The sequence below is a fragment of the Ranitomeya imitator genome, chromosome 4 (genome assembly GCF_032444005.1).
Source record: "Ranitomeya imitator isolate aRanImi1 chromosome 4, aRanImi1.pri, whole genome shotgun sequence".
NCBI lineage: Eukaryota > Metazoa > Chordata > Amphibia > Anura > Dendrobatidae > Ranitomeya > Ranitomeya imitator.
This window is the reverse complement of record NC_091285.1, coordinates 47,185,734-47,204,433: the sequence shown is the minus strand read 5'-3', so window position 1 is coordinate 47,204,433 and position 18,700 is coordinate 47,185,734.

Below are 18,700 nucleotides of genomic sequence, written 5' to 3'. Positions count from 1 at the left end.
AGCAGCCAAGTGGAGTCCCCCAATAGTAGTGGCTTGTACTTCCATAAAGCCAAGCCTGTGATTGTCATATATTCTACCTACCAAAGTACTGCCTGTCTGAGTTTGGCACCAAACTAACTATGTGTGTGTGCATGCTTCCCACCATATTCCTTGCGATGGGCCTGAGCTCAGGACTTACCAACCAGTGTTCTGGTCGCTTTGTCCCCACAGAAATTAAACCGCCTGGACAATGGCTGTTTGACCAAGGGATGGCGAGTTTCTAACTGGTGTGTGGTACCACAGCTGACTTGCTGGAGGGCCCTACGGGTGCATCATGAATATCAGATCCTGGGGATTTTGATTAGGTGGACGGCGCTTGACGGAGACGTCATGCGTCCTCCTCCTTCCAGCTTTCACCTCACTCTCCTAAGATGGCCACCAAACCAACCCCTTCCTATCAACTTCGTAATTGCTTGTACTAACCCCTTGCCAGAGGCTGCATCTGGTTCTACCTAAATTACAGTTTACAACAGCAGAACAGAGTCTATGTGACATAGCACAATTCTCTGCCAACAAAATAGCTGTGTCAGGGGTGGAAACTGACAGCTTGGGGCCTTTGTGCAAGAAATGTGTCTGGGCCCCCTCCTTTTATGGGGTCAAAGCTATATATATACTATATGCCACTGATTGGTGAGTGCTATTTCGTTTTTTCTATTTTTTTATTGATATATATATATATATATATATATAGCCACACACACACATACCTGTATATATATTACATAGTCTCCTTTACTATTTATATTGCCATCCTTTATTATACAGTGCCCTCTCTTGTTATGTACAGCACCGTCCCTTACATGTTGGATTATATATAGCCGTTTTTTATTACATACCATCTTGTCTTGCTAGCTATATAATGCAATGTTGGCTGATGGAGAATGGGAAAGCTCCTTTTCTAATGGAGGAGCTGATAGACTGGTCGGCTGGTCACCGGCTCCTCCATCGGCAGTGATTTTATATATAAAAGAGATGAGACTACATAATAAAAGAGGGCTCTGTGAATAACAAAATGAACAAGAATACACTTTGTGAGAGACAGTACTGTACATAACAGCAGAGGAAGCTATATAATAATGGATGGCATCATATATAACTAGAGAGGATGGTCTGTAATAAGGGACAATGTTATACATAACAAAATAGGAAACTATGTAACTAAGGATGGTGTTATACAGAAATAGTGAGTGCACTACATACTAAGGGACTGTGTTATACATAATAAGTATGTATACTCTATACTAAGGGACTGTGTTAGACATAATCAGCGATAATGATATCTTCCTCCACCTCTCCCTGTTCCTAAGTCCATTATAAGTCCCCCTTCCTCTCATCCCAATCCCCCAGACCCCTCATTGTCCTCCTCCACCTGCATCCCTTTATTGTCCTTTCCCCAACCCATCATTGCCCTCTTCATCACCTGCATCATTGCCTTCTCCACCACCACTATAACTGCTTTCTCCCCCACGACCCCATATCATTGCCCATTCCACCACCTCCATCATTTTCTCCTCCCCAACTACTCCATCATTGTCTTTTCCCCCACCACTCCCATCATTGCCCATTCCACCACCTCCATCATTTCCTCCTCCCCACCACCCTTATTATTGCCCTTTCCACCACCACCATCATTACATTTAAATTTCCCCACCACCCCATCATTGTTCTTTCCACCACCTCCATCATTGCTTTTTCCCCCACCACCATATCATTGCTCTTTCTACTACCTCTATCATTGCTTTCTCCCCTACCACCGCATCATTGCCCTCTCCATCATCCCATCATTGCCCATTCCACCACCTCCATCACAGCCTTCTCCTCCACCACCCCATCATTGCCTCCTTCCCCACCACTCCCATCAATGTCTTTTCCACTACCACCATCTTTGCCTTCTCCCCCACCACCCCATCATTGCCCATTCCACCAATTCCATCATTTCCTCCTCCCCCACCATCCCCATCATTGCCCTTTCCACCACATCCATAATTTCCTCACCCCCCACTATCCCCATCATTGCCCTTTCCACCACCACCACCATCATTGCCCTTTCCACCACCACCATCCTTGCCCATTCCACCATCTCCATCATTTCCTCCCCCTCCACCCCATTATTGCCCTTTCCACCACCTCCATAACTGCCTTCTACACCACCACCATCATTGCCAATTCCACCACCTCTATCATTTCCTCCTCCCCCACCACGCCCATCATTGCCCTTTTCAACACATCCATCATTGCCTTCTCCCTATCAGCCCCATCATTGCGACCTCCTCCCCTACACACAAACACACACAGCACCATTCACCTCTCTGCACATTCCCCGCAGCGCTTTGCATGCACGCCCACACACAGACACACACACAGCACCGCTCACCTCTCCACACGCTCTGCCGCAACATCACCATCACCTCCTCTCTCTGGCACAGCCGGCCACTGAAAGATGATGTCAACCAGTGGCGCTGATGTCTGTGTGAGAGGAAGCGCGGGCAGGAAGCAGGACAGATTGCTGCAGCTCTGCTGCTATTTTGTCTTGTAGGCAATGGAGCTGCAGGGATCTCTCCCTGCCTGCCGCACAAGAAGGAAATCTTGTCAAGGGCCCCCAAAGCCTTGGGGCCAGATAAAAAGGCCAGATTGCCCTCATTATTAGCCACCCTGCAGGGGCCCCCCCTCTACCTTTGGGCCCCGGTTCCGCCCATGAGCTGTTTCTATTTCTCCTCACAGAACTGGGGAACTGTTTCTGAACAAAAATCCTGCACAAACCAGCCATCGACAGGGTTACAAGGGAAACAATGGCCTCAGGTGGCTGGTGATTAGTACTGCAGGGAATAATATTCTCAATCTCCATATGCATCACCAATAAAGTAGAACAGCAGCTGCAAATCACATGCAAATGGTTAATGACAGGTGATGGTGAGCAACATACAGTGGGTACGGAAAGTATTCAGACCCCTTTAAATATTTCACCCTTTGTTTCATTTCAGCCATTTGGTAGATTCAAAAAAGTTTATTTTTTTACATTAATGTACACTCTGCACCCCATCTTGACTGAAAAAAAACAGCAAAAATGTAGAAATCTTAGCAAATTTAATAAAAAAGAAAAACTGAAATATCACATAGTAATAAGTATTCAGATCCTTTGCTCAGACACTCATATTTAACTCACATGCTGTCCATTTTCTTGTGATCCTCATTGAGATGGTTCTATTCCTTTATTAGAGGCCAGCTGTGTTTCATTAAACTGCTAGGACATGATTTGGAAAGGCACACACCTGTCAATATAAGACCTCTCAGCTCACAGTGCATGTCAGACCAAATGAGAATCATGAGGTCAAAGGAACTGGACAAGGAGCTCAGATACACAATTGTGGCAAGGCACAGATCTGGACAAGGTTACAACAGAATTTCTGCAGTACTCAAGGAAGCCTCTCCTCAGTACCAGACATATGACAGCCCGCATAGAGTTTGCTAAAAAAAAACACAAGAAGGACTCCCAGACTATGAAAAATAAGATTCTCTGGTCTGATGAGATGAAGATAGACCATTTTGGTGATAATTCTAAGCGGTATGTGTGGAGAAAGCCAGGTACTGCTCATCACCTGCCCAATAGAATCCCAACTGTGAAACATGGTGGTGGTGGCAGCATCATGCTATGATTATGTTTTTTAGCTGCAGGGACAGAATAACTGGTTGTCATTGAAGGAAACATGAATGCGGCCAAGTACAGAGATATCCTGGATGAAAACCTCTTCTAGAGTGCTCTAGACATCAGACTTGGCCAAAGGTTCACTTTCCAACAACACAATGACCCTAAGAACACAGCTAAAATAACAAAGGAGTGGCTTCAGAACAACTCTGTGACCATTCTTGACTGGCCCAGCCAGAGCCCCGACTTAAACCCAATTGAGCATCTCTGGAGAGATCTGAAAATGGCTGTCCACCAACGTTCACCATCCAACCTGATGGAACTGGAGTGGATCTGCAAGGAAGAATGGCCGAGGATCCCCAAATCCAGGTGTGAAAAACTTGTTGCCTCATTCCCAAGAACACTCATGGCTGTACTAGCTCAAAAGGGGTGCGTCCACTTAATACTGAGCAAAGGGTCTGAATACTTATTATGACCATGTGATATTTCAGTTTTTCTTTTTTAATATGTTTGCAAAAATTACTACATTTCTATTTTATTTCAGTCAAGATGGTGTGCACAGTGTACATTAATGAGAAAAAAATGAACTATTTTGAATTTACTACATGGCTGCAATGAAACAAAGAGTGAAAAATTTAAAGGGGTCTGAATACTTTCCGTTCCCACTGTATTCATAATCAGCTTACAAAAGTTTTGCATATAGTTCCACATGGCTGAGTGTCCAGTAGCCGGCTTTCAGTTCTTCTTCACCAGATTAGTGGTTAATAATTTAATATATCTGGAGGTCTGATGAAGAGGTAAATATTAACATATATCACACATGGTGATTTGGGGTTAAAGAAGACAGTTCCCCAACAGTTTTTTTCCTAATCCTGTCTATTTATGTAATGTGTTGTAGGTGAGTTATTATACTTACTACCCAAATTTCCAGCCATGCTTCTAAGTGACATGAGCGTTCCTCTTCTTTGCCTGCTCACACAAGATCTGCTGTCTGAAGTGGTGGTACATTCTCAGAGTCCAAGTTCACTTGTTCAGTATTTGGTCAGTATTTTACATCAGTATTTGTAAGCCAAAACCAGAAGTGGGTGAAAGATGCAGAATTGGTGACGTATTTCTCTTATACTTTTCCTCTGATTATTCTACTCCTGATTTTGGCTTGAAAATCCTGAAGCAATATACTGACCAAATACTGAACATGAGAACGTGGCCTAAGCCTGAGAGCTAGACCAAGATTCCATAGACTTATTTTGTGAACGTAACTTCCGGTTCACATATAAACTAATTGTGCTAGACACAATTTAAGACATGTGGTTATAGATGAGCGAACCCAAACGAGAAAGAAAGAGGGTGCAGTTCTGATTCCCGAAACAAGCTTTGGAATAAAGAACCCGAATCAGAACCCGAACTTCCATGGATCCGCTCATCCCTACACATGACCAAGAAGAGGACTGGAATGACACTGGAAACTAGGGAAGATGAAAATTGATTGGTAGTATATTAACGCAACTGCTAATGTTGTGACATTAGATAGATAGTTAGGATTAGGAAATTTTTTTCATAGATGATCTTCTTTCTGGCCTTGTTTACACTTTCATTATTTGGCTAGTATTTTACATCATCAATATTTGTCAGCCAAAACCAGGAGTGAATTAAAAATACTTAAGTGGTGCAAGTTTCTACTCTACTTTTACTCACTGATTTCAGGTTACAAATACTGATGTAGAATACTGACCAAATACTGAACGCATAAAAGTGGCCTAAAGGTTAGCATAGTTCTACTGTGGTTTCACACATTGAAACTGAATATGTTTACATTGTTTAGTTGGCAAATGGATAAAAAGGTAATGGTCTAGGGCAGGAAAATGTACCTGAAGTTTAATTGTATGTGACATAACCTTAATAGGTAAGGTAATTCTTGATAGAACTTGAGTAGAGATTCAAATTTGGCAAGGAAACTCGTTTCGCATTGAAGTTACTCAATACACATTAGATCAGTGTTTCTCAACTCCAGTCCTCAAGAGCCACTAACAGGTCATGTTTTCAGGATTTCCTTAGTATTGCACAGGTGATAATTTCATCACCTACTCAAGCATTAATTCCATCGCCTATGCAATACTAAGGAAATCCTGAAAACATGACCTGCTCTTGGGTCTTGAGGACTGGAGTTGAGAAACACTGCATTAGATATTCCTTATTATGTTGTAGGGTCTCACCGTAGCACTCACTTGTCTTACCACGGTTGCCTACCCTCTGTTCCTTTGTACATTTCAGACACTTCTTCCCACATTCCTTTACTTTCCAACCTCCTGTTTGGCTTTCTTCACTCTGCAACAATGCGTCCATCCCCGAGTAGGCCTCAGATACTGTATCACAACACATGACATGAGTGAGAACAGTATTCATTTTTAACCCTTTTTTTGTAAAATGCAAGGAGAATTTCATTTACATCGAATAAATTGAGTCATCTCTAGATATGTGCTTTGTTTTTCAACTATAGATCTTCACATACCCTGCTTACCTATTACAGTAGAGATGGATCATCACATACAGATTTATACAGTTTTCATTAAAATTAATAGTGAATTCAAATGAAGAACATTGCCTCTGCTAAGACCTGAAAAAATATAAGCATTTAATTTGATGATTTCTTCCTAACTGCTCGGAATGGGTTGACCAAGAGTTTTGAAGTTACTTATCAACCAAATTGTTAAATGTATTGTCACCTTCTCATCAGCAAGAGTGCTAAGGAATCCACACATAATAAGGTGAGAAGACGAATTGATCATTGCACTTGAATTACACGTTTCCAGTTGCCTAGATGCAGCAAAGTATGCTAGGTTTAAACTACTTTAAGATTTAAAGTTATTCTTTTCTTATGTCTCAAAAAACTTTTATAGACTATCAACCAGCTCATGGAGAAACTAGGATCAATGGATGCCAGCAGTGTTAATTGTGAATAGTGTAGATGGAACGCCCGCCAAGGCGGTGGGGTACTCCGGTACTTAAATGGAAGCGCCACAGCAGCGGTGACCCAGTCCGTGGCCCTGGGCGCCCAAGTAAAAGGGACGGTCTTTAAAGGGGTTTGTGAAATAATAAAAGTTTGTGACCCCCACCTGTAGTACTCGGTCAGGGGTGACCAACGCTGCTTAAAATAAATGGAGTACACAGGGTTGCAGTCTCTTTACTTGGTTTACTGATTATAGACAGCCACAGTCCAGGGTACCAGCAACAGGTGTCGATAGAGTCCAGGCAGCCTGAAAACAAGTGTGATTCCCTGTACCAGGTCAGATTGGGAGCCTTCCACTATGCGCTGAATAATAGTCCCTTTCTGCCTGTGGCTTCTGTCAAATTCCACTCTTTAACTCTCTGTCCTGGGACAGTCCCTGCATGGTAGGCAAAGCGAGCCATTTCATAGGGGTCTCTATCCATGGTGACTCTGGGCTCTGGGTGTTGCTGTATCTCAGGGTGTAGTGTGGGCAAGTCACTTTCAATTTCCTGCCCTCCGGGTTCTGCCAAGGGACTTGTAGTTCCACACAGCCTTGGGCTCCCGGTGCCCGGTTTCTGCACTTCAGCTTGGAGGGAGCACTGTCACAGCTCTCCTCCAGCTCCTGACTTCTCCTGAACTCCTTCACTGTTCCTTGTCTGCTCCAGACTACCTAACTCCTCCTCCAGACCAGAATGTATATCTATCTAGGGAAGCTCCCCTGAAACTGGGTTTAGAGTTCCCCCTTCTGGCCTAGAGTCAGAAAGTGTTGCATGTACAGATTACCTGTCAAAGGGATCCTCCTCATTTTCAGGCATGACATCACCCTCCCCGAGAGGAAGGCAATACCACTGTGGTACCTGAACTCCTGGGGTGCCACATCCCTCCCTTTAAATCCAGTACTTCCAGACTGGGAAAAGAAAACATAAACAATACAGATTAGAAATGTGCAGAGTTTTTATGCATATAAACAGGGTAGACATGTACAACATTTTTCTTCCCTTATGGGAGGCACTTTTCTTTAACATTGCAAAGCTTAAATTATATAAGTACAACAGGTCTTATACCAGGGTGTCCTTGTTCATAAACAACAGTGATGATGCGAGGGACTGGCGTCTGTGTAGAGTACAAACGGTTGGTTATAGTCAGGGTAGGCCAGTTCCTCATTTCCCATGAAAGCCAACTTCAACCAAGTTAAGGATCCTTCCAGCCTGTCATTCCACTCAAACGGAGGACCCTTGTTCTTGGTCTTCGTGGATTGGCCCATTAACAAGCCTTGCAGGGGTGCGGCTATCTTAGTGAAGTCCTTAATGAACCTTCAGTAGTAGCCTACCAACCCAAGGAACTGCCATATTTCATGGATATTTCTGGGTTTCGGCCAGTCCCTGATCACAGTGACCTTGTCAGGGTCTGTTGCCACTCCTTCAGCACTTACCACATGGCCCAGGTACTGTACTTTGGGCTTTAACAGGTGTCACTTGAATGGCTTTACCTTCAGGCTAAAGTTAGACAGAGCTTCAAATTCCTTGGCCAGGTGCTTCAGGTGGTCTTCATAAGTCTTGGAGAAAACAATGACATCATCCAAGTACAACAGGACGGTTTAAAAATTCTTGTGCCTGAGACAGCACTCCATCATCCTCTGGAACATCCCTGGTGCGTTGCAAAGTCCAAACGGCATGTAGTTGAATTCGAAGAGGCCCATCGGTGTCATGAAGGCAGTCTTCTCTTTATCCGCCTCTACCACGGGAACCAGCCAATGCCCACTAGTGAGATCTAAGGTGGAGAAATAACAGATTTTAAAGCAACTAATGACTCTTCAAATCTGGGCAATGGGTAGGCATTCTTGTGTGTAATACGGTTTATCTGCCTGTAGCCAACACACATCCTCATTGTACCATCCTTCTTTCTAACGAGAACTAATGGAGCTGCCCAAGGGCTTCAACTATCTCTAATAACCCCAGCCTCCTTCGTCTTTTGTAACATACTCTTGGCACATTGTTAGTGAGCTGGAGGTAGAGGCCGGTACCTCTCTTTAATGGGCAGATGACCTCCTGTGGGTATTTAATGTTGAACCCCTTTTACCTGCCCAAAATCTAGTGCGTGTTTGCTGAATATTGCAAACCTTGAAACCTTGAAACCTTGCAATGTGTCCCGCCTGGTTGCAAAATAATGTGGCAGCCAGGCTGCTCCCGGTATATAGGGCATGGATAGCAGCATTCTGAGAGCTGTAGCTGTGGCAGGGTCCACTGGTTTACAGGAGCTGTGGACACTGCGGGACCTCGTGGAATCATGGGGCCTGCAGCTGCGTCCGCTGTGGGGCCTGGTGGCATCAAGGGGGCTGCGGCTGTGACTGCCGCTAGATCTCTTCCCGGGTAGGACATATCCCTTTCCCCATGCTAACCTTCAGCAGGCCTGACTTCCCATCACCGGAGTCTGCAGCGGTTCCTCCTGAGCTTGGTACGGTGCTGCTCCCGGGGCACCCGGATTCTTCACTTGCACATCTCTCTGCACGGCGCTGGCCCCCTCTTCGTCCTCTTTTTCAGGCTCCACCCATGAAGGTATGCCTTTTTCTTCTCTTCGCGCTCCATGCAGCATAGCAATGGCGGCTCACATACAAATTCAATGCAGTCTATGGCACACAGTACCCTGTGATGCCGAGCACAAATCCTGTTTGTGATGCCAAGTTGGAATGCCTGCCAGGGCATGGGGTACTCAGTACCGGGTCTGGTATTAAAAGGGATGTGTCACGGTGGCGGTAACCCAGTCCATGGCCCTGGGCATCCTAGTAAAAGGGTCGGTCTTCAAAGGGGTTTGTGAAATAATAAAAGTTTGTGACGCCACGTGTGGTACTCGGTAAGGGGTGACCGACGCTGCATAAAGGGGTCCTCTGGGGTGTTGTTATGGTAGCAGGGATGGTATGGCTTCCCACATGTGAAGCTGGGTCCCCAGGGCTCCTGGTATGGTTGGCAAGGATGGTGTGGTGCCGGAAAATAAACTGAGGACACAGGGTTGCAGTCTCTTTACCTGGTTTACTGATGATAGACAGCCACAGTCCAGGGTATCAGCAACAGGTGTCGATAGAGTCCAGGCAGCCTGAAAACAAGTGTGATTCCCTGTACCAGGTCAGATTGGGAGCCTTCCACTATGCGCTGAATAATAGTCCCTTTTTGCCTGTGGCTTCTGTCAAGGTCCTCTCCCACTCTCTGCCCTGGGACATTCTCTGCATGGTAGGCAACAGAAGCTGTTTTATTGGGGTCTCTATCCATGGTGACTCTGTGCTCTGGGTGTTGCTGTACCTCAGGGTGTAGTGTGGGCAAGTCACTTTCAATTTCCTGCCCTCCGGTTCTGCCGTCCCGGTGCTCGGTTTCTGCGTTTCAGCTTGGAGGGAGCCCTGTCACAGCTCTCCTCCAGCTCCTGACTTCTCCTGTGCTCCTTCACTGTTCCTTGTCTGCTCCAGACTACCTAACGCCTCCAGACCAGAATGTATATCTATCTAGGGAAGCTCCCCTGAAACCAGGTTTAGAGCTCCCCCTACTGGCCTGTAGTCAGAAAGTGTTGCATGTACAGATTACCTGTCAAAGGGATCCTCCTTGTTTTCAGTCATGGCATCACCCTCCCCGAGAGGAAGGCAATGCTACTGTGGTACCTGAACTCCTGGGGTGCACATTGAAACTTGAAAACTTGCATATTGGGGCACTATATTGAAGGAATTAACAACCATGGCATGTTAGATGACTCTAGTAGGTTCATTTTGATGAATGTGAAAAGCTTTTTCACAAAGTATCATCTGAAGATGTATGATAAAGTCTATCAGAGACATCTACACCCATATTATCAATCTGAGACTAGAGATGAGAAAACAATTAAGAGTGGAATTGAATTCTAAACAAACATACCAAAAAATCTTCATTTTTCCGAATACAGATTTTTGGAAATCTGCTTCATGACAGCCAGCTACAGCCTGTCCTCTCCACTGCTATCCCTCTACCTGTTCACTGCAGGCCAAAAACCAAGCCTCAGACATCACTGCATGCCACAAGTCGTAATGTCACGAATGTGTGAAGTGCAGTAACCTCTGAGGCCAGGTCTTGGCCGGAAGTCCCGGCCTAGAGTGAACAGATCAGGACATGCAATTAGTTAATAGAGGGAAAAAAGAGGCAGCTATGAGGACCAAATGGTGAGCAATGCGCGTCAGAGGGGCTGGACAGGTGAGAACATTAATATTAATAATATTTAATTTATTTAATGTTGTGAATGGGAAAACAATTGCTTGATAGGCACTCTGCCTGCGGTAAGACCTTTTTAATGCTTATTTACATCCTGTAATTTCATTTTCAGCACCTATCATGAGTATGACTTTTGTTTTCTGCATTTTAGATCTTAAGGATATTCAATTTTTGGAGAATAACTTAACTGCAAATTGAATTTTTCAGGAAAAAACATGCGATTTGGCGAACTTCAATTGTGTCAGATTCGCTCATCTCTAGTTGAACAATTGAGACCTTAGAGCAATAAAATAATATTTTTTTATCAACCAAGATAAAAATGTAGGCAATAAATATAGGAAATTTTGCCACAATAATGGCAAAGGACCAGCTGCTTTTTGCTAACCTAAACGTTTCTTACCATTATTGACCCATTCAAAAGTATACTAACCATTTCAAATGCAAGGAAGGAGAAAAAGGTAATCATCTCCGATTCCAGGGGGACAATTCAGTGTGAAAACCACTTGATTTCACAAAGCAACTTGGTATACCTTGATTGGTCAGAGTGCGGTGCAGGGAACATAGAACACAACAGGCTGGTATCCAGTTCAGAAATTTAAGAAGAGTCCGTGAGGACTGGGCTCCAGCACCAATATGAAAGTGTTAAAACATAACTTTTTACTACACAATTAAAAACATGATGAGAAAAGGCAAAAGAAGATTAAGGACCCATAAGCTTATGAGTTTCAGGTTAGCAACCCTTATGCACATCTTATGGACCCTTAACCCCTTTCTGACATCTGACGTACTATCACGTTGAGGTGGTATGGGCCCGTATGACCACCGACGGGATAGTACATCAGACAGTCATCACCGATCAGCTGCGCTCACGGGGGGGAGAGGTGCCGATTGGAGCCGGCTGTCAGCTGACTATCACAGTTGACATCCGGCACTATGTGCCAGGAGAGGTCACGAACCACTCCTGGCACATTAACCCCTGCCATACTGCGATCAAAGATGATCGCAGCGTTACAGCGGCACAGGGAAGCATCGCGCAGGGAGGGGGCTCTGTTGTGAATTCTGTGGCTGAATTCACTCCTGTGGTCACAAGTGGTATTGCAGCTTCTGAGCTTCCTCCCTCAGGTGTTCTGGTGAGCTCGTTAACTGCTTCATTACTTAACTCCGCCTTATGCTGCTATCCTTGCTCCTTGTCAATGTTTCAGTGTTGGATCTGAGCTTCTCCTGATTGTTCCTGTGACCTGCTGCTCTGTATAGCTAAGTGCTTTTTGTTTTTTTGTTGCTTTTTTCTGTCCAGCTTGTCTTTTGTTTTGCTGGAAGCTCTGAGACGCAAAGGGTGTACCGCCGTGCCGTTAGTTCGGCACGGTGGGTTTTTTTTGCCCCCTTTGCGTGGTTTTGCTTTAGGGTTTTTTGTAGACTGCAAAGTTCGCTTTACTGTCCTCGCTCTGTCCTAGAATATCGGGCCCCACTTTGCTGAATCTATTTCATCCCTACGTTTTGTCTTTTCATCTTACTCACTGTCATTATATGTGGGGGGCTGCCTTTTCCTTTGGGGAATTTCTCTGGGGCAAGTCAGGCCTATTTTTCTATCTTCAGGCTAGCTAGTTTCTTAGGCTGTGCCGAGTTGCCTAGGTAGTTGTTAGGCGCAATCCACAGCCGCTTTTAGTTTTGTTTAGGATAGGATCAGGTGTGCAGTCTACAGAGTTTCCACGTCTCAGAGCTCGTTCTTGTATTTTTGGGTATTTGTCAGATCACTGTGTGCGCTCTGATCGCTAAGCACACTGTGTTTCTGGATTGCCTTCATAACACCTGTCATTAGCTGACATAACAGTACAAGGAGCCACACTAATGATTCTCAATAGAGGGAAAGAAAAAGTTCTGACATCATTTTTTTTTTTTTTTCTGCTCTGTGTTCACTTTTTTTTTTTTCCCCTAGACATTTGGGTGATTCTGGACACAGGTGTGGACATGGATATTCAGGGTCTGTGCTCTTCAATGGATAATCTCGTTATAAATGTACAAAAAATTCAAGATACTATTGATCAGAAATCTATGTTAGAACCAAGAATTCCTATTCCTGATTTGTTTTTTGGAGATAGAACTAAGTTTCTAAGTTTCAAAAATAATTGTAAGCTATTTCTGGCCTTGAAACCTCATTCTTCTGGTAATCCTATTCAACAGGTTTTGATTATTATTTCTTTTTTGCGCGGCGACCCTCAAGACTGGGCATTTTCTCTCGCGCCAGGAGACCCTGCATTGAGTAGTGTCGATGCGTTTTTCCTGGCGCTCGGATTGCTGTACGATGAGCCTAATTCAGTGGATCAGGCTGAGAAAAATTTGCTGGCTTTGTGCCAGGGTCAGGATGATATAGAAGTATATTGTCAGAAATTTAGGAAATGGTCAGTACTCACTCAGTGGAATGAATCTGCGCTGGCAGCTTTGTTCAGAAAGGGTCTCTCTGAGGCTCTTAAGGATGTCTTGGTGGGATTTCCTATGCCTGCTGGTTTGAATGAGTCTTTGTCTTTGGCCATTCAGATCGGTCGACGCTTGCGCGAGCGTAAATCTGTGCACCATTTGGCGGTGCTGCCTGAGGTTAAACCTGAGCCTATGCAGTGCGATAGGACTATGACTAGAGTTGAACGGCAGGAATACAGACGTCTGAATGGTCTGTGTTTCTACTGTGGTGATTCCACTCATGCTATTTCTGATTGTCCTAAGCGCACTAAGCGGTCCGCTAGGTCTGCCGTCATTGGTACTGTACAGTCCAAATTCCTTCTGTCCATTACCTTGATATGCTCTTTGTCGTCGTTTTCTGTCATGGCGTTTGTGGATTCGGGCGCTGCCCTGAATCTGATGGATTTGGATTATGCTAAACGTTGTGGGTTTTTCTTGGAGCCTTTGCGGTGTCCTATTCCATTGAGAGGAATTGATGCTACACCTTTGGCCAAGAATAAACCTCAATACTGGGCCCAGCTGACCATGTGCATGGCTCCTGCACATCAGGAAGTTATTCGCTTTCTGGTGTTGCATAATCTGCATGATGTGGTCGTGTTGGGGTTGCCATGGCTACAAACCCATAATCCAGTATTGGATTGGAATTCCATGTCGGTATCCAGCTGGGGTTGTCAGGGGGTACATGGTGATGTTCCATTTTTGTCGATTTCGTCATCCACCCCTTCTGAGGTCCCAGAGTTCTTGTCTGATTATCAGGATGTATTTGAAGAGCCCAAGTTCGATGCTCTACCTCCGCATAGGGATTGTGATTGTGCTATCAATTTGATTCCTGGTAGTAAATTCCCTAAAGGTCGATTATTTAATTTATCCGTGCCCGAACACGCCGCTATGCGCAGTTATGTGAAGGAATCCCTGGAGAAGGGACATATTCGCCCATCGTCATCACCACTGGGAGCAGGGTTCTTCTTTGTAGCCAAGAAGGATGGTTCGCTGAGACCGTGTATTGATTACCGCCTTCTTAATAAGATCACTGTTAAATTTCAGTATCCCTTGCCATTGTTATCTGACTTGTTTGCTCGGATTAAGGGGGCTAGTTGGTTCACTAAGATAGATCTTCGTGGTGCGTATAATCTGGTGAGAATCAGGCAAGGAGATGAATGGAAAACTGCATTCAATACGCCCGAGGGTCATTTTGAGTATCTAGTGATGCCGTTCGGACTTGCCAATGCTCCATCTGTGTTTCAGTCTTTTATGCATGACATCTTCCGTGAGTATCTGGATAAATTCCTGATTGTTTACTTGGATGACATTTTGATCTTCTCAGATGATTGGGAGTCTCATGTGAAGCAGGTCAGAATGGTTTTTCAGGTCCTGCGTGCTAACTCTTTGTTTGTGAAGGGATCAAAGTGTCTCTTCGGTGTGCAGAAAGTTTCATTTTTGGGGTTCATCTTTACCCCTTCTACTATCGAGATGGATCCAGTTAAGGTCCAAGCCATCCAGGATTGGATTCAGCCGACATCTCTGAAAAGTCTGCAAAAGTTCCTGGGCTTTGCTAATTTTTATCGTCGCTTCATCTGTAATTTTTCTAGCATTGCCAAACCATTGACCGATTTGACCAAGAAGGGTGCTGATTTGGTTAATTCGTCTTCTGCTGCTGTGGAAGCTTTTCAGGAGTTGAAGCGTTGTTTTTGCTCTGCCCCTGTGTTGTGTCAGCCAGATGTTTCTCTTCCGTTCCAGGTCGAGGTTGATGCTTCTGAGATTGGAGCAGGGGCGGTTTTGTCAAAGAGAGGTTCTGATTGCTCAGTGATGAAACCATGTGCTTTCTTTCCCAGGAAGTTTTCGCCCGCTGAGCGTAATTATGATGTGGGCAATCGAGAGTTGCTGGCCATGAAGTGGGCATTCGAGGAGTGGCGTCATTGGCTTGAAGGAGCTAAGCATCGCGTGGTGGTATTGACTGATCATAAGAACTTGACTTATCTCGAGTCTGCCAAGCGCTTGAATCCTGGACAGGCCCGTTGGTCGTTATTTTTTGCCCGCTTCGACTTTGTGATTTCGTACCTTCCGGGCTCTAAAAATGTGAAGGCGGATGCTCTGTCTAGGAGTTTTGTGCCCGACTCTCCGGGTTTATCTGAGCCAGCGGGTATCCTCAAGGAAGGAGTCATTGTGTCTGCCATCTCCCCTGATTTGCGGCGGGTGCTGCAAAAATTTCAGGCGAATAAACCTGATCGTTGTCCAGCAGAGAAACTGTTCGTCCCTGATAGGTGGACTAATAAACTTATCTCTGAACTTCATTGTTCGGTGTTGGCTGGTCATCCTGGAATCTTTGGTACTAGAGAGTTAGTGGCTAGATCCTTCTGGTGGCCATCTCTGTCACGGGATGTACGTACTTTTGTGCAGTCCTGTGGGATTTGTGCTAGGGCTAAGCCCTGCTGTTCTCGTGCCAGTGAGTTGCTTTTGCCCTTGCCGGTCCCAAAAAGGCCTTGGACACATATTTCGATGGATTTCATTTCTGACCTTCCCGTTTCTCAAGAGATGTCAGTCATTTGGGTGGTCTGTGATCGCTTTTCTAAAATGGTCCATCTGGTGCCCTTGGCTAAATTGCCTTCCTCCTCTGATTTGGTACCTTTGTTCTTTCAGCATGTGGTTCGGTTGCATGGCATTCCTGAGAATATTGTTTCTGACAGAGGTTCCCAGTTTATTTCAAGGTTTTGGCGAGCCTTTTGTGGTAGGATGGGCATTGACCTATCCTTTTCCTCGGCTTTCCATCTTCAGACTAATGGCCAGACCGAACAAACCAATCAGACCTTGGAAACATATCTGAGATGTTTTGTTTCTGCAGACCAGGATGATTGGGTGTCCTTTTTGCCGTTGGCTGAGTTCGCCCTTAATAATCGGGCCAGCTCGGCTACCTTGGTTTCTCCATTTTTCTGCAATTCTGGGTTCCATCCTCGTTTCTCTTCAGGACAGGTTGAGTCTTCGGACTGTCCTGGTGTGGATTCTGTTGTGGATAGGTTGCAGCAGATCTGGACTCAGGTAGTGGACAATTTGATCTTGTCCCAGGAGAAAGCTCAACTTTTCGCTAATCGCAAACGCCGTGTGGGTCCCCGACTTCGTGTTGGGGATCTGGTTTGGTTATCTTCTCGTCATATTCCTATGAAGGTTTCCTCTCCTAAATTTAAACCTCGTTTTATTGGTCCGTATAGGATTTCTGAGGTTCTCAATCCTGTGTCTTTTCGTTTGACCCTCCCAGACTCCTTTTCCATACATAATGTATTCCATAGGTCGTTGTTGCGGAGATACGTGGCACCTATGGTTCCATCTGTTGAGCCTCCTGCCCCGGTTTTGGTGGAGGGGGAATTGGAGTATATTGTGGAGAAGATTTTGGATTCTCGTGTTTCTAGACGGAAACTCCAGTATCTGGTTAAATGGAAGGGTTATGCTCAGGAAGATAATTCCTGGGTTTTTGCCTCTGATGTTCATGCTTCCGATCTTGTTCGTGCCTTTCATGCGGCTCATCCTGGTCGGCCTGGGGGCTCTGGTGAGGGTTCGGTGACCCCTCCTCAAGGGGGGGGTACTGTTGTGAATTCTGTGGCTGAATTCACTCCTGTGGTCACAAGTGGTATTGCAGCTTCTGAGCTTCCTCCCTCAGGTGTTCTGGTGAGCTCGTTAACTGCTTCATTACTTAACTCTGCCTGATGCTGCTATCCTTGCTCCTTGTCAATGTTTCAGTGTTGGATCTGAGCTTCTCCTGATTGTTCCTGTGACCTGCTGCTCTGTATAGCTAAGTGCTTTTTGTTTTTTTGTTGCTTTTTTCTGTCCAGCTTGTCTTTTGTTTTGCTGGAAGCTCTGAGACGCAAAGGGTGTACCGCCGTGCCGTTAGTTCGGCACGGTGGGTTTTTTTTGCCCCCTTTGCGTGGTTTTGCTTTAGGGTTTTTTGTAGACTGCAAAGTTCGCTTTACTGTCCTCGCTCTGTCCTAGAATATCGGGCCCCACTTTGCTGAATCTATTTCATCCCTACATTTTGTCTTTTCATCTTACTCACTGTCATTATATGTGGGGGGCTGCCTTTTCCTTTGGGGAATTTCTCTGGGGCAAGTCAGGCCTATTTTTCTATCTTCAGGCTAGCTAGTTTCTTAGGCTGTGCCGAGTTGCCTAGGTAGTTGTTAGGCGCAATCCACAGCCGCTTTTAGTTTTGTTTAGGATAGGATCAGGTGTGCAGTCTACAGAGTTTCCACGTCTCAGAGCTCGTTCTTGTATTTTTGGGTATTTGTCAGATCACTGTGTGCGCTCTGATCGCTAAGCACACTGTGTTTCTGGATTGCCTTCATAACACCTGTCATTAGCTGACATAACAGGGCTCCCTGCGTGCTTCCCTGAGACTCTCGAAGCAACGTGATGTGATCGCGCTGCTCCTAGGGTCTCCTACCTCTTCCTCCCTGCAGGCCTGGATCCAAAATTGCCGCGGCGGGGCCTTCCGGGTCCTGCAGGGAGGTGGCTTTCAAGCGCCTGCTTAGAGCAGGCGCCGGAAAGCCTCCCTGCAGTGCCTGTCAGGTCGCTGATCTGGCACAGTGCACTGCAAAGTGTCAGATCAACGATCTGTCACTTTACTGTGATGTCTTCCCTTGGGGCAATGTGAAAATGTGAAAAAAAAAAAATTTCCATGTGTGAAAAAAAAAAAATTCCTAAATAAAGAAAAAAAATATTGTTACAATAAATACATTTCTTTAACTAAATAATAAAAAAACAATAAAAGTACACATATTTAGTAGCACCACCTCCATAATGACCCGACTAATAAAACTGTCCCACTAGTTAACCCCTTCAGTGAACACCGTAAATAAAGAGGCAAAAAACAACGCTTTATTATCATACCGCCAAATAAAAAGTGGAATAACACGCGATCAAAAATACGGATATAAATAACCATGGTACTACTGAAAACATCATCTTGTCCTGCAAAAAATGAGCCATGATACAGCGTCATCAACAAAAAAATAAAAAAGTTATACTCCTCAGAATAAAGCGATGCAAAAATAATTATTTTTTATATAAAATAGTTTTTATCGTATAAAAGCGCCAAAACATAAAAAAAGATATAAATGAGGTATCGCTGTAATCGTTCAGACCTGAAGAATAAAACTGCTTTATCAATGTTACCAATCTTGGAACGGTATAAGCGCTCCCCCCCCAAAAAAAAAAAGAAATTCATGAATAGCTGGATTTTGCTTATTCTACCTCACAAAAATCGGAGTAAAAAGCGATCAAAAAATGTCACATGCCCGAAATTGGGACCAATAAAAACCTCAATTCATCCCGTAAAAAACAAGACCTCATATGACTCTGTGGAGCAAAATATGG